This window comes from Trichechus manatus, unplaced genomic scaffold (assembly GCF_000243295.1).
Source record: "Trichechus manatus latirostris isolate Lorelei unplaced genomic scaffold, TriManLat1.0 scaffold00249, whole genome shotgun sequence".
In the NCBI taxonomy this organism is placed as follows: Eukaryota; Metazoa; Chordata; class Mammalia; order Sirenia; family Trichechidae; genus Trichechus; species Trichechus manatus.
The window spans coordinates 466611-480730 of NW_004444185.1; the positions used below are offsets into that span (position 1 = coordinate 466611).

The window sequence follows — 14120 nt, forward strand, 5'->3', positions numbered from 1 at the left end:
TAAGAGCCGTCACACAAATAGATACATGCACACCCATGTTCATTGAAGCACTGTTCACAATAGCAAAAAGATGGAAACAACCTAGGTGCCCATCAACGGTTAAATGGATAAACGAATTATGATATATTCACACAATGGAATGCTACGCAACGATAAAGAACAATGATGAATCCATGAAACATCTCACAACATGAGTCTGGAAGGCATTATGCTGAGTGAAATTAGTCGCAAAAGAACAAATATTGTATGTGACCACTATTAAAAGAACTCAAGAAAAGGTTTAAACACAGAAGAAAACATTCTTTGATGGTTACAAGGGTGAGGAGGGAGGGAGAGGGGTATTCACTAACTAGATGGTAGACAAGAATTATCTTAGGTGAAGGGAAGGACAACACACAATACAGGGGAAGTCAGCACAACTGGACTAAACCAAAAGCTAAGAAGTTTCCTGAATACAACCAAACACTTTGAGGGACAGAGTAGCAGGGACAGGTTTGGGGACTATGGTTTTGGGGGACATCTAGGGCAATTGCATAACAAAGTTTATTAAGAAAATATTCTGCATCTTACTTTGGTGAGTGGCTTCTGGGGTCTTAAAAGCTAGGGAGAGGCCATCTATGATTCATCAATTGGTCCCAATCCACCTGGAGCAAAGGAGAATGAAGAACACCAAAGACACAAAGAAAATATTAGCCCAAGAGACAAAAGGGCCATATATAAACCAGAAACTCCATCAGCCTGAAACCAGAAGAACTAGATGGTGCCCGGCTACCACCAATGACTTCCCTGATAGGGAACACAACAGAGAGTCCCTGACGGAGCAGGAGAAAAGTGTGGTGCAGAACTCAAATTCACGTAAAAAGACCAGACTTAATGGTCTGATTGAGACTGGAGGAATTCCAAAAGAACATGGCCCCTGGACTCTCTGTTAACCCAGAACTAAAACCATTCCTGAAACCAATTCTTCAGACAAAGATTAGACTGGTCTATAAAACATAAAATGATACTCTTGAAGAGTGTGGTTCTTAGTTCAGGTAGATACATGAGACTAAATGGGTAGCTCCTGTCCAGAGGCTGGATGAGAAGCAGAAAGGGATAGGAGTTGGAAGAATGGACATAGGAAACCCGGGGTGGAAAGGGGGAGTGTGCTATCACATTATAGGAATTACAACTAGAGTCACATAACAATATGTGTATAAATTTTGTATTAGAAATTAACTTGAGCTGTAAACTTTCACCTAAAGCACAATTGAAAAAGAAAAAAGAATAGATTACTTAATCTGTGGAACAGAATGAAGACCCCCAAAATAAAACCTGGGACTATATGGGAATTTAGCATATGGTAGGGTAGCATTTTGAATCAGTGAGGAAACAGTGAACTATTTATTTAATATATGGTGTTGGCTCTCCATTTGGAGAATGGGATTATATCCTCTATCTTATGTCATATGTAAAAATAAATCAAGAGCTAAACATAAAAGCATATTATAAAAGTGTTATAAGAAAATAACCTTTTCCACGGATAAATAATACTGAGATGAGTGATTCACAAAACCCAGAATCCATAAAAGAAAACATTTGACTACATGAAAGTTTTAAACTTCTACATGACAAACTGTACAATAAACAAAGTTTTTTAAAAACTAGAATGACAGACTGGGAAAAATTATTTACAGCACAACTAACCAAAAAATATACAAAACATATGAAGAGTTTTTTTAATCAGAAAGTTAAAAAAAAAGGGAAAAAATTGACAAAGAATATAAATAGGCACTTCACAGGAAAAGAAACACAAATGGCAGGTGTACCTATGGAAATATGCCTCTCCTCATTTCTAACCAGGGAAATGCAAACTAGAAATACGGTTTGCATATTTCACCCGTTGTTTGGTGAAAATTACGTACACTGGTAATTTCCAGTATTGAGAAGATTTGGAGACATAGTGGGTTCATGTGGTGTCGGGGGGCAGAGTCATTGGAAGGCCTTTTGGGAAGGTAATTTGGCTGTATCTACAAACAGTTAACATGCTGTACTGCTAACTGAAGGGTTGGCAGTTTGAGTCCACCCAGAGGCACCTTGGAAGAAAGACCTGGTGATCTGCTTCTGAAAAAACAGCCATTAAAAACCCTACAGAGCACAGTTCCGCTTTGACATGGGGTGGCCATGAGTCAGAGTTGACTCGATGGTAACTGGTATCAATAAAAATATACGTTCCACCAACCTAGTAAGAAAACTTGCACGTGTGTGCAGAGGCATGTCCAAGCCTTGTTCATTGCAGCATTTGTTCTTTGTTTTTAATAACCCCACAACAGCAGCAAGGGAATAGTGTAAATGCCCACCCGAAGGAGGTTGGTGAACTGCACGGTACAGCAGTTTGAAAGCACACAAGGCATGTGGCCTGACTTGGATTAATCTTAAAGACAGATTGCTAAGGGGAGAAAAGCACACTGCAGAACGATACGTACAGTAGAATCCCATTTATAAAACCAAACCAAACCAACATATCTGCATGGGCTCCTCTTTCTCTGTAAATGCGCAGACAAATAAATGCCAAACTGTTGGCAGTGGTTCCGCCTTTGGAGGAGAGAGGGGTATGGGGGTTGGTGGTGCAGCTTTCACTTTTTACTCTCTGTGCTTCTGTTTTGTTTGAATGTTTTCAAAAAGTTTATCCACATTTCACTTGGGTTGAGAAAGAAAGCAAAACACACACACACACACACACACACACACACACACACACACACGACCAAAAACCCACAATAACAGGAAAACAAGAAAGAAAACGAGAGCAGCTATTGGTAAGCAGTCCCGCCAGTCTCCCTGATTCAGATTCAGTAGTCTGGGGTGGGGCCTGACTCTCTGCATTCCTAACAAGCTCCCAGGTGATGCTGATACCGCTGGTCTGTGGACCACACTTTGAGGAGCAACGTTTTAGAGCAATGCTGTCCAACAGAGGTATAATGTGCACCTTGTGTATAATTTTAAATTTTCTAGTAGCCACATTAAAAAAAAAAAAGGTAAAAAGAGGTGAAATTAACTTGAATAATATATTTTGTTCAATCCAACATATTCAAAATATTAGGATTTCACTGTGTAATCACTTGAAAAATTATTATGTGCTATTTTACCTTCTTTTTCATGTTAAATCTTTGAAATCTGGTGTGTATTTTTCATTTCACACAGCTCAGTTTGGGCTAGCCCATTTCAAGGGCTCCATGATTACATGTGACTGGTGGCTGCAGCTAGAGAACCTGCTGGGCCTTCCTGGGAAGGGGGCCGGGCCATATCTGTCCTCAAACCCCAGGGAGCGGTGCCGTGAAGGGAAAGGCTTAACAGGGTGGGAGAAAGAAGAGGGCACTCGAACCAGGAAAAGCATGTTTCTCTAGCAAATGGAAGTGTGGCCTGAAGCCACCACTGGCCAAGAAGTAGAAGACAACCCAAGCCAGGACCCAGCTCTGGACATAAGGACTTCAAGTAACGGCTGCTATTATTATTATTACTATTGTCTGTTGCTAGGCAACATTCCTGATAACGTTTAAAGGGAATCCCAGCACACTTAATACTGTGGACAGCTCCCTCTAGCCATCCAAGCCTGATGCCATCTTTACCATCCTGGTGCAACTCTTTCTTCCCCAAATATCAGAAGAGTGTCAACATTTTAAAAAATGCCTCAAAGTGCACTAACATCAAGTCTTTAAGACTATTTTTAAAATGCCAAATCTATTAGAGATTGTGGAGTTAAACTTTATGGAAACATATTGACGGTGATATTTTCTCAAGAACTAAGGCATGTTTCCTTGTCAGGGATTTTATTTCTCTTTTCTACTTTCGAGTTCAACCTCCTCACATGTAGTACTTTTCTTAAGAGAAAAAGTAGAGACAGCAAACATTGATCTGTAGTCGTCCTTCTCAGTACAAAAAAAAAAAAAAAAAGGACAGTTAGACGAGAGAGTAATTTAGTGGCCCAAGTCAGGCATGTAAAGGAGAACCGAACTCGAAAGCAACACTCAGATCAGAGAGTCCAAGTCCCTCAGACTTATTTCTCCACTTCTTGTGGGACACGTTATTTATTTTTTCTGCCTCTTCCTGTGTACGCGTCACCTCGAGGTTGGAATTATCTCACCCACGCTGTACTTAAGTCCCTGGGTGGAGCAAGTGGTTTGCAACCGCTGCTAACCTAAAGATTGGCAGATCAAACCCACCCAGCTGCACCACAGAAGAAAGGCCTGGCAACCTGCTTCATTAAGATTACAGTCAAGAAAACCTTATGGTGCTCAGCTCTACTCTGTAACACATGGGGTCGCCATGAGTCAGAACCGACTCGATGGCAATGATTTTTTTTTTCTTCACTTATTCAGCAGGAAGACACTGAGGTTCTGGTAGGTGCAAAGCGTGGGGGTAGGAGAGGGGTGGAGAGGCTGGGTGTGGTGGAAGACACTCTGGGCACTGGGAGAACGTAGGGGCCTGACCCCACTCCATCTGTCTCTAGAGTGAAGAGCCAGGAAGGGTGAGGGGGAAGGGAGGGCCCTCTGGAGTCTCCAAGTCCCCTCCCAACTCCGACATTCAACATTTGCCTTTAAAATAGCTAGTTCCTTCAGCCACATGCAGTTCCGGAAGCTCTTCTTCTCACTCACTACTTCCATTTCCCCTTTTCCCTCTCACCCCAAGCAAAGGTCTATAAGAAGCTGCTTGGGGTAAGCTCCTCCCTTTCAGGAACTGAACCACACAGCCTCTGTCACTGCTTGGCTATAGATGGCATTTCCTTATAACCTGTTGCCAAGTCAATTCTGACTCATGGTGACCCCATGTATTACAGAGTAGAACTGTTCCACAGGGTTTTCTTGGCTATAATCTTTACAGAAGTAGATTGTCAGGCCTTTCTTCCGTGGTGCCATGGAGTGGGTTGGAACCGCCAACTTTCAGTTAGCAAACTGCCTGTGCCACCTTCTACAGGTATTTAATGACACAGGCTCATCAGTATGAAAAGCCTGTACTCATCCTTACGCTTCAAACACCTTCATTGCTCAAACGATTCCAGGAACACGCACTATCTCCATCTCCCATTGCCGGGAGCCTAGGAAGGATATTTTTATAGTTAATTACACATCCCTGAGACACTCTTCTTTCCAGCCTGCTTCTTTTTCTTTTGTCAAACTCTCAGATTCTTGGGATGAGGCAGAAATGACAGCTAGCAGACAGGCTGGGAGGCAGCCGCAAAAGGACGCGCCTCCAGGGGTCCAAAGCCCAGGGCTGCTCCCTGAGTGAGTCTGCAGCTAGGTCCCCAAACTCTTTGGCTGCTCTCACTTGATCCCAGACCTGGTTCCTGCTGCACCCCACTGCTTCCCAATACTGCAGAAGCAGATTATGAAACGCCTGCCCTAAACACTCCCACCGCCTAAACCTTTGTTATGTCATAGTTATAGAACAAGCTGTAGATTTTTTAGAGCAGGGAGACTTTCTGGAAGTTCTTCTAGTCCACTTCCCTCTTTTTTTTTTCCCCAGTTGTCATCAAGTCAACCTCAATTCGTGGCAACCCCATGTGTGTCAGAATAGAACTATGCTCCATTGGGTTTTCAATGGCTGAGTTTTTGCAAGTAGATTGCCAAGCCTTTCTTCTGAGGCAGCTGTGGGTGAACTGGAACCACCAACTTTTGGGTTAGCAGCCGAGCACATTAACGTTTGTACCACCCAGGGCCTTTTATTGGATTAGGGTGGGCCCTAAATCCAATGACTGGTATCCTTAGAAACAGAGAGAGATTTGGGTACAGAGACGCAGGGGAGAAGGCCAAGCAATTGGAGGCAGCAATTGAAGGGTTGCAGCTACAAGTCAAGGAACGCCAAGGATTGCCAGCAATCAGAAGCTAGGAAGAGGCAAGGAAGGATCTTCCTCTACAGCCTTCAGAGGGAGTGTGGCCCTGCTGGCACCTTGATTTCAGACTTCTAGCCTCCAGAACTGTGAGAAAATAAATTCCTGTTGTTTTAAGCCACCTAATTTGTGATAATTGTTACTATGGCCAGAGGAAACTAATACAGAGCCCATGGCAGTTTAGCATGAGGACAGGCCATTAGCATACATGGGAGGGGACGGAGGTGTGTCCCGCCAACATGGAGCAGCCCACAAGTAGAAGAGGGCAGGGTCTGGGCCTACTATGTCAGACCATGACCTGTGGCTTTTGGTGGAGTGTAACCTGATATTCAATTTAAACATTTCATTTACTGCTTTGAAATGCCCCTAGGATAGTCCAAACCTTCGTATGTTAGGATACTGTTGGCGACAGGTTACAGAAAACTCTAACTCAACTTCTTGAACACAAAGGGATGACTTATCTCACAAAACAGAAAGTCTGTAAGCAAGGTGGCTCCCAGGCTGGTTAATTCTGTTCAGTTAATTCAACATCATCATGAAGGATCCAGGTTCATTTCATCTTTCTGCTCTGCCATCTGCATGTTGGCCTCCCTCTCGTTATTTTCCCTCATGGCTGCAAAATGGCTGCAGCAGCTCCAGATATCACATCTTATAACAGCTTCCAAAGGTAGAGAAGGGGCCATTTCATTCTTGTGTTTTCTCAAGGCAAAGAAACTTTTACCATAAGCCCTGTAGAAGACTTCTCTTCACATCTTATTGGTTAAAGTCGCACCCTATTCCCATGTCTATACACATCGACCACATGGTACAAGCTGGTGTGGACCCTGTGCGAGCAATACTTTGGACAACAAAGAGAGAAAATGGGCGCAGGTCCTGGGACAAGGTGGACCAGAAGGCTCGGGAGTGTGGAGAAACAGGGGCAAAATGTCCAGGGGGGATGGTGAGAAAACAGAGCCATTTGGAGAAAGGGATGACCAATAGCATGAGTGCTCTTTCTAGAATTTCCAAAATCCTTAGGAAAGGATTGGATATCCTGCAGCCTCATAGGAGAAGGGCTGGGCCTTTGTTTGGTCGTGAAGACATGTAGGTCTCAGACAAAAAACCCATTGCCATCAGGTCGATTCTGACTCACGACGACCCGACAGGACAGAGCAGAACTGCCCCATAAGGTTTCCAAGGCTGTAAATCTTTACGGAAACAGACTGCCACATCTTTCTCCAAAGGAGCCACTGGTAGGCTGAAACTACTGACCTTTCGGTTAGCAGCCGAGCACTTGAACCACTGTGCCGCCAGGTCTCCAATGTGGGCCCTAGAGGCAAGAACATGAGGGAGGCTTGGCTTTTTCTGAAGAAGAAATTAGAAGAGCTGGAAGAAAAACTTACTCCAAGACCAAGCCGAAGAGAAGTCTCTTGAGGCAAAGAAAGATCCGAGTTTGCAAAGGGAACGGTCTGGACACATTCCAGGTGCCATAACAAAAGGAAAATGACGAGGACGGAAAAGAATTCCGAAGCAGAAAAGCCTGGCTCCCTACATTGGAACTGGGGAGAGTTTGGCCTTGGATTTCACATTTGTAATTCTAAATTCCTGAAGCCCTACAGAATTTTGAGGGAAAATGTAGTCCACCAAGAATTTATATCCATCAAGTTCCCTCTTGAATGATGCTATGGATTGAACTGTGTCCCCCCAGAATGTGTATCAACTTGGCTAGGCCATGATTCCCAGTATTGTGTGGGTGTCCACCGTTCTGTTATCTGGATGTGTTGTAAATGCTAACTTCTTTAATGTTTCAAGGAGGCAGGATTAGAGGCAGTTATGTTAATGAGGGAAGGGCCCTGGTGGTGCAGTGGTTTAGTGTTTGGCTGCTAACCAAAAGGTTGGCAGTTCGAATCCACCAGCCGCTCCTTGGAAACCTTATGGGGTATTTCTATTCTGTCCTATAGGGTTACTATGATTTGGAATCAACTCGAAGGCAACGGATATGTTAATGGAACAGGACTCAATCTACAGGATTACATTGTATTTTGAGTCAATCTCTTTTGAGATATAAAAGAGAGAATTGAGCAGAGAGGAGGGGAACCTCATACCACTAAGAAAGAAGTGCCAGGAGCAGAGCACATTCTTTGGACCTGAGGTCCCTGGGCTGAGAATCTCCTAGACCAGGGGAAGATTGATGACAAGGAACTTCCCCCAGAGCTGACAGAGAGAGAAAGCCTTCCCCTGGAGCTCTTTCCCTGAATTCAAACTTCTAGCCTCCTAAACTGTTAGAGAATAAATTTCTGTTTGTTAAAGCCATCCACTCGTGATATTTCTGTTATAATAGTGCTAGATAACTAGGACAAATGTGAAAGCAAGCGGAAGATGTTTTGAGATATTCAGAGGCTTGCAAAATAGACTTGCCCATGCACTTCCCTGGGTGGTACAAAGGATTAAGTGCGTGGCTGCTAACTAAAAGGCTGGTGGTTCAAATCCACCCAGAGGCACCTTGGAATAAAGATCTGGTGATCTACTTCCAAAACATCAGCCATTGAAAACCCTATGGAGCACAGTTCTACTCTGGCACATGGAGCTGTCATGAGTCAGAGTTGACAGCAACTGGCCAGTTATGTACTACAGAAGACCAGAAACCAAAAATGAAATAAAAATGTAGGCTTCTTCAGTGTAAGGAGAACTGAGACGTGGAGAGACAGAAATCAGGATTGATGTGAGCCCCTCCATCAGCTCAGTCCTGTCTAGGTGGGATACAAGGTGCGGTCAGGGTAGTCTGAGCAGGCGGGCCTGGCCTGCTTGGTTCGGTGGCTGCATCTCTTTTGCTCCCCCTCGTTGTGCAATGTCAGGAAGTGTGTTTTGAGCCACATCCTTCGCCCCGCGGCTCAGACCGAATCTTTCCTTCGCTCAATGGCCACTCAAAACAATAGCAGCTGCCGCCCTCTTCCTGAGCTGAATAACAAGGGCTCAACCGCTCACCCGCTCGGACGCTTGTGACGGAAGGCTTTGAGAAAGTTCTTTCTGTTTCCTGTTTCCAGAAGCCACGTTTCCCAGAGCAACGTGACAGCCACCGTCAGGGACCAGGGACGTAGTCATGAGTCTCTCCTCTTTATTCACCTCAGTGACTGGAGCCCCTGAGGTTTTCTTCTGAATCAGGGAAGGATCACAGAAGATTCTACGTGGCAGATATTTCCTAATTCTCTCTCTCTCTCTTCCCCACCCCCGCAATTCAACAATTTCTGCATGTATAAGTCTGTGACATTGATTACATTATTCAAGTTGTGCAAACATTATCACTATCCTTTTCTTAACATAAACTCCAGAAACCCAAACCTGTTGCTGTCAAGTCAACTCCAACTCATAGCGACCCTATAGGACAGAGTAGAACTGCCCCCATAGGGTTTCCAAGGCTGTGATCTTTACGGATGCAGACTGCCACATCTTTCTCCCGTGGAGAAGTTGGTGGGTTCGAACCGCGGACCTTTCGGTTAGCAGCCAGTTAGCAGCCGAGTTCTTTGACCACCGCGGCACCCGGGCTCCCTAGTGTAAACTCAGTGCCCCCTAATCTGATTCCCTCTTCATATAAACTTGTGTTAAAACCCGTGTGCGTTCCCGTCTGCACTTCAGCAATCCATATCCTGATATAATCTCAACGATGAGGAGAGACGGGATACCACAGGAAGTTCACAGTGAATTCTGAGGGTGATCAGGAGTGGTTTCTATTTTCTCCTTGGTAGAAAGGATAGCAGAAAAGGAGCAGGGTTGCAGGAATGAAGAGCACCTTTTACTTTGATTGTGGCATTTGGTATCAAGCAGCTATTTCTGTGATAAGTCAAGGCCACTCAAGAGTGCCGTGGGCTCCCCTGAGTCAGACTCCTGCTGGCCCACCAGGATGGTTTGTACTGCCTCAGCGCTTCCTCAGTCTCCCGGAGAGGAGCATGGTTTCAAAGCACAGCAGGAGCCTAACATTTTGTTCTGGAGTCAGCTGCTCACAGAACGCTGATTCCCTCAGAGGAGAGGGTCATTTTCCTGTCCCAGTCAGGGAAGGAGTTTGAGCTTCACAAGCAACCCGTGCTCCTGCCCCCTACCCAGGACCCATGACCCAGACTCCATTCTAGAAGGTTCTCCAGGTTTGAGGGTCACAGTCGCCGTGAGACAACTAAACAATTCTGATGCGTCCCTGGGTGGTGCAAACATGGTAGGCTGCTAACCGAAAAGGTGGAGGTTCAAATCCACTCAGAGGCACCTCGAAAGAAAGGGCTGGTGATTCTAATACTGTACCTCTGGAAGCCCAGCCATTGAGAACCCCGTGGAGCACAGTTCTACTCGGACACACACGGGGTCGCCATGAGTCTGAATCCACTTGACAGCAACTGTTTTTTTGCTTCATTTTGTTTTTTTTGAACAATTCGGAAGACAGGGAGGCCGACGGCCTGAAGAGCAGAGCGTGAGGGAGATTTGTCTTCACAAACCCTCACTTCCACCCACCTCAGGCACCACCTAGAGTCTCCTCCAGCCCTCTTCTCTCCACCTCCGCTTCCCTGTCAGCTGCTCTCTCTGCGCCCACTGCTCTTTCTTTCTTCTGTCAGAACAACCTCCAAACCTACACCTTCCGCCTCTCTCTCTCTTTCACTTTTCTTCCTTGACCCTCTGTCTTTCTCTTCCCCCGTGTCTCTTCTCTTTTGCATTTGTTCGTTCCTTCTTTCCTCTCACCCTCTCCTTCTTCCCGTCCTCCTCCGTTCTCCTTTGTCTGTCTCCCTCTCCTTCCGTCTCATTTTTTTCTATTTTTCCTTTTCTCTCTCCCCTGAGAGTGAGGTGGAACGATTATGTTCTTCGGTAGAGGTGATGGTTGGGTTGGATTTGCATTCCCTCTCACTATGAATAAAGACAGTAATGGCAGCGCTCCCCCTTGGCTGACCACTCACATTGGGTGAGGCTATTACCTACTTATCTCCTAGAATCCGTCCACAGCCCTGGGTGGTGAGGAGAACGAAGTGCAGAGGAGGTGAGGGCTTGCCCAAGGCCGCACAGCTGTCTGGACCGGGCTTGCCCCCAGCTCCCGGCTGGCAGGCCGGGGATTAGGAATCTGCTTTAGTTCCAGGTGTGACTGATTTGGCACAGGGGCCAGAAGCCATTTGCGAACAGACGTTATCTATAATCTTCCACGGAGAAGAGGCCAGGCTCCCTGTCAGCGACACTTCCTGCCTGGGGTCGCAGAGTCCTAAGCTTTGCCTTCCCCAGGGGAACCCAACACCCACCAGGCCAGGTCTGGAAAACCTTTCTGGAGTAGAAGAACGCAGGCTTAGCTGGGGCAGTCTGAGACCTGGCTGCGAGCTCCAACTTCTGTAAGCATCAGCCGTGTTCATATGTAAAACATGGCCGAGCGAAGCTCCAGTCAACACCCTGCCCTCCCTCCTCTGATTTCTAAGGTGGAGAGAAAGCGAAGAATGGGTGCCAGGGCCACCCACCCCCCTGACCACAATGAGGCTGACCCAGGCTGGGATGCAGGGACCGACTTCAGGAGGTCGCTCTGTAGAGAAGGAAGAACCAGGCGTCCCTTTTGTTCTGACAGAACAGAGAAGCCCCGTTAAGGAGAGTTCCAGCTAAGCTGAGCTGAGGTAATTCAAACAAGAAAGCAATTAAAGCCTTTGATGCTTCGCTTGGCAATGTTTCAGGCCAGAGTCTTGCTGTTTGGGGCCTCACACTCAGGTGCAAGGAGTGAGTTATTCAGAAACTGTGGCTGAGCTCAGAAAAGAGGGTGAGGTTTGGCCCCAGCATGAAAAGAGGAACTCGAGTTAGAATAAGCAATGATCAGGGTCTCGGCCTTTTCTAACTGTGCGCGCACCCTAACGTGCGCCTCGGTAGACGTCTATGCTTGTGTATTTTAGTAAGTTGTTGTACTTTTATAGGAATCCCTAGGCGATGCAAACGGTTAACATGTTCATCTACTAATTGAAAGATTGGCAATTTGAATCTACCCAGAGGTGCCTCGGAAGAAAGTCCTGGCAAGCCACTTCTGAAAAAATCAGCCATTGAAAACCCGATGGAGCACAGTTCTACTCTGACACATATGGGGTCACCATGAGTTGGAGTCAGCTCCAAAGGCAACTGTTTTTTTTTTTTTGTATTTTTATAGAAGGTGTATCCTCAAAGGTGGAAACTTCCTCAGACCTCTGGGGCCCCATGGCAACCTGGTTACCCAGTGTTGGCTACCGAGGTGGTCACAGTGGCAAGGACACAGCAGACACCTCCAGCGGGACACCCATCAGGGCCACACCTCTTCTTCAGAACACTGCCTGCCCATCCCCCTTGCTGAGTGTGGCCTTTGGTGACCACGCTATGTCCCTGTGAGTCGGCTCCTGTCGCTGAGTGGACAGGGGTGAGTACCTGCTCCAAGGACAGCCCGTTCTCACCCAGGCCATGACCCCTTAGAGGCTGTGCAGAGAAAGCCTCATTGGCTGAGTCAATCAGATTGCCTCTTGGGGCTGAGGACGCAGACATGAGCAGGTGGGAGGAGAAGACAGATGAACAGAGAAGAACTGAGGCACGGGAGGGTGGAGGAGCTCAGAGGGTCCTTGAACTGCCCCCTCCCTCCTGGCTGCGGGCATCCCCACAAAGGCCGCCCACCGCTCACATGAGTTAGCCAAAGTGAGTCCTGGCAACCCCTAAAGGCAGATGAGGCACCAGATTCGGAAGCTGCTGAAGGACGGGCTGCTGTTCACAGGTACCTGGGATACCACGGCAGCCCCAATGTGAAGATCTGAGGGAAGACATTCGAGGTACAGTCTATATGCTTACAAGTCCTGGGTACAAACGATATACAAGAAGTCCTTCCCAGCTTAAGGCAGAGTCATACTTAAAGTTTTCATGCCTTTGAAGGAATAGAAGAAACCACGAGGGGAAAAAATAGATCAAAAGCTTTGATCAAGTTTTAACTTGAGAGAGCTTAGACTCCTCTGAGCAAACCATCTATCAAAGACGCTAACTCAGCTGGTAAAGTTCACGGAGTTCTAGACTTGGAAACGTTTGTCGAAACCATCGAGGCTAACTGCCAGCCCAAAATAGTCCTCCCTTTAGCTGCTGTGTCCCCAACAAGTGAGGGCCAGCATGGAAGCCAGCCATTCTGATGATAAAGAGCTGACAGTTACCTAAAAGGGTGGTCTTAAATAGGTGTGCCAACGTCAGCTCCTGGTGACATCTACTGAGGCTGAGACATATGGGCATCCCAGACTAGCCACAAACCTTCACATAAGTATTCTTTGTGTATTGGTGCTGTATGCTCATATGGGAAGCTGGAAAAGCCGGAGCAATGCTCACCCTGACCTCTATCAGGCAGAGCAATTCCACTCGAGCCCAAACTTGCATCTCTCATTGGAGCCCTGCAGCACAGACCCAACCTGCTGAAAAGGCAACTTTGTGACCACCTGGGTTGGTTTAAGCATGCTCCCTGGGTATCTCACTCCCCAGCCCAAGTGGCTCCTTGAAATGATTCCTTTGATCCCCTTAGCATTCTGCTAAGCACTGCTTCTCCCTGTTGATACATTTCTGATGATTTGAGTCCCAGGGACCTGCCTGTGGTCCTGCCCTTGAGTCCACCTCTGCTTCTACTACTGCATGCTTGGTCTGCTCTCTGAACTCAGGCAGAATGGATCATTCCCTTCAAGTTTGAGAAGCCAGTGATCATGCCCTTAAGTTCCCTGGTGGTGCAAGAGGTTCGCAATTGGCTGCAAACCTAAAGGTTGGCAGTTCTAACCCACCCAGCTGTGCTGCAGGAGAAAGGCTTGGCGATCTCCTTCCATAAAGATTACAACCAGGAAAATCCTATGGGGCAGTTCTATTCTGTAACACATGGGGTTGCCATGAGTTGGAGTCGACTCAAAGGCAGTGAGTTTTTTATTTTTTTGGATCTTGCCCCTACTTCCCCTATACTTCTGCTTTCTTTTTGACTAAGCCCCAGAGAGCCTGTCATTGCTCCTCCATGACATGGTTCCCCCGCGCCTGTCCATCCCGGCTGTCCCACTTATTGCTATGCCTCTCTATGTCCCCTGAGGACTGGGCGTGACCTCCCACCCCCACCATGTACACACCTCCTTTGTGTTCCCCACCCTTGTGTTCTCATCCTGCAGACAGATAAAAATAGCTTCCCTGGCCTCCACATCACTGAGTTGTCACACATCGTGGTCAGACAAAGCCCCAGGTTATTTGTCACACAGACAGCGCTTACTTAGGGTGGTCTTCCCCAGCTTGGTTTTCTCTTGAAAACTCAAGG

At 46.7% G+C, this 14120-nt stretch overlaps 1 protein-coding gene across 6 annotated transcripts in view; it reads right to left on the reverse strand.

Moving 5' to 3' along the window:
- INPP5D (inositol polyphosphate-5-phosphatase D) overlaps positions 1-14120 on the reverse strand; it is a 138353-nt gene that overhangs the window by 102327 nt on the left and 21906 nt on the right. The gene's annotated exons all lie outside the window — the stretch shown is intronic.